Below are 2,506 nucleotides of genomic sequence, written 5' to 3'. Positions count from 1 at the left end.
TCTCGTCTTCTATAACAGGTCTTTTGCTTCCTTAACCTTTTTTTGTGGTCCAACTCCATAAGGTCATATAAGATATTTTTTAGAAAAGAAGAATGTTTTAGTTTAATAAGAGAAATGAACGCATCAAAGAAGATGATAGCAGTGAAAGAAGGTGTAATAAAAGAATAAACAATATAACATAGTCTCTTCCAATTTGTGACAATTCATCTTAAGTACGTACATAAAAATTTCATTCCTGCAACACTTTTAAATGATCTGAGTTTACCATAAAACTGATTATGAGTTTTCAAGGTATCATAAAGAGAATTCTAATCCGACCCTAGATAACTTATTCTACTAGATAAGATGAAATACGTGAATTACTTATTTAGGATTACCCTTTTCAAAAACTTCTCACTATATTTTTCAAATCATTTCCTAATTCTTTTCATCTTCAACCATGCATTAGTTCTAACAGATGTATACAACATAGGCCAAAGACTAGGCAACAATAACAGGATACAAAGGGCTAATCCAATAAGCATGTCTTTTAGTACAATATACAACAATTATTGTGCATACATACTAATGGATACATACTCATTAATACAACAGTCATTCACCAGTTTTCGTGTATTCGGATGCACATTCAACATAAAAGCTGCAAATTTGGGTTTGACGAGTGCCCAAACTCGCACAACACCAATACAACTATGCAAAAAATACACCAAATTTTCATGCGCAGTGATATCGCCGCCATTAGATTTATTCAAATAGATAAACTTCATCATATCCTTTCCTACAAAAGCATAAACAAATACATAAGCTACCTTATAATTAAAAAATAAAAATGGAAATTTCGTAAAGAAATCCCGGGCTTACCCTGCCTTTCCACCATAAGTGGGTTTGTAATTGTAAATGAGATTGTCTAACACTTCCCGAGCAACTGGTCTGTTTAAGGATTTCCTCGCTTCACTGGAGCACGATCCGTGAAAGTAATACAATGTCAAGATAGCCATTGATAAGTACGAGCAAACAAATATAGCAAATGAAACTCAATGATTCATAGCTAGCAAGATTGTTTCACAGATGGTTTCCAAACTTTATTTGGATTTACTAGTACGAAGTTATATGGGTAAGGAGACCATATATGATCAATAATACTTCTCTGATTGAAAACAGTAAGCATAAATTCAATAATGAATGAAGTTATTATTAAATTCTTGAGTCCTGACCTGACCAAAAAAATTTGCAACATGGAGTTACCCGAATGGCATCCTGTGTGTGTGGAATTTTCGCTGAGCCCCATTCGAAGGCATTTTTCTGTAAGCACCATTTAACAAAGGATGTTATATAGCTAAAATAAAGAACTAAAAGCGGTGAATGAAATCTGAGTCATCGGTGTAGTGTGTAAAATATAATCACCTCTGGATGCCATTGGAAGCCAGTCACTGGATATTTACGTGAACGTACTGTGGAAACATAAACCTAAAACAAGTACAATTTGTATTAGATTTTACTCATGATGGAGGCTCATCAAAGGTTATGAAATGAAAAAGATTGATTTAGGAACGCTATCACCTCATAAGAAAATATATCATTGATTACCTTATCATTTCCATCGGTGCAATTGTCAAGATCTCGAAAAAACTAGATAACTTTCATTGGCCAGGAGCTTTGATGGTGATATGCCATACTGTCCGAAAAAAAAAATAGATACAAAACTTTAGTACTAAATTTCAAACTTGTATATATGATAAACTTCATTAAACTTTGTTTTTCAAGAACTAAGATAGCATCAATAATGACAACTTGATTATCAACAATGTGGTTCAAGTAGACGAATACTCCAATTTATGAAAATTGATTATGTTATATATACTCACATGATGATTTTGCATGATGAGACAATCTGTACTCAATTTCTTTATCAAGTCTGGAGGAAATCTGCAGGAAACAAGAAGTGGTTAATAACGTAAATATTAACTCAGTGAAAATGTGAAAGAACCTATAAATTAATGACTTTTGAATGACTGAAAACTATCGAACATATAACGCACGGTTTGCAATATAAACAATTCAAAGATTTCTTGGGCAGTGGCAATGTGCATCTTCTAACTTCTCTTTACGTGTTGGGAGAAATGACTCTCATCACTGATAGCAAACCCATACTAATCAAATCCAGATACAATTGAAAAAGATAGCTAATCATACTAACCAAATCCAGTACAATTGAGAGATCAATGTGCAACTACAAAAAGATACAATTGACAAAGATTGTTTACCTTTGAAATACAGATCCTTCTATATTTGTATTCTCCACAAACTGAAGGCTACTTGCCTCATTTGCTGCTGCAAATTCTTCAAGAATATTATTGTCCTATCATCAAGAAAAAGAACAGCCAAACATGTAAACATACACAAAAAAAGGACCAGAATGTGATGTAACTTGTCAAAAGTCTTCACACTTTTCGCAACATTTTCAATTCATGAATATTGTTCAAGGTGTTCAACTTTTCACAACTTT

At 32.8% G+C, this 2,506-nt stretch overlaps 1 pseudogene; it reads right to left on the bottom strand.

Annotated features, from left to right (window-relative positions):
* Window positions 1-744: 744 nt before the first annotated feature.
* Window positions 745-2,359, bottom strand: LOC127115118 (gamma-glutamyl hydrolase 2-like; annotated as a pseudogene).
* Window positions 2,360-2,506: the final 147 nt, after the last annotated feature.

The sequence above is a fragment of the Lathyrus oleraceus genome, unplaced genomic scaffold (assembly GCF_024323335.1).
Source record: "Lathyrus oleraceus cultivar Zhongwan6 unplaced genomic scaffold, CAAS_Psat_ZW6_1.0 chrUn1124, whole genome shotgun sequence".
NCBI classification, from domain to species: domain Eukaryota; kingdom Viridiplantae; phylum Streptophyta; class Magnoliopsida; order Fabales; family Fabaceae; genus Lathyrus; species Lathyrus oleraceus.
The sequence above is the reverse complement of the archived record's forward strand: the minus strand, read 5'-3'. Positions and strand labels throughout refer to the sequence as shown.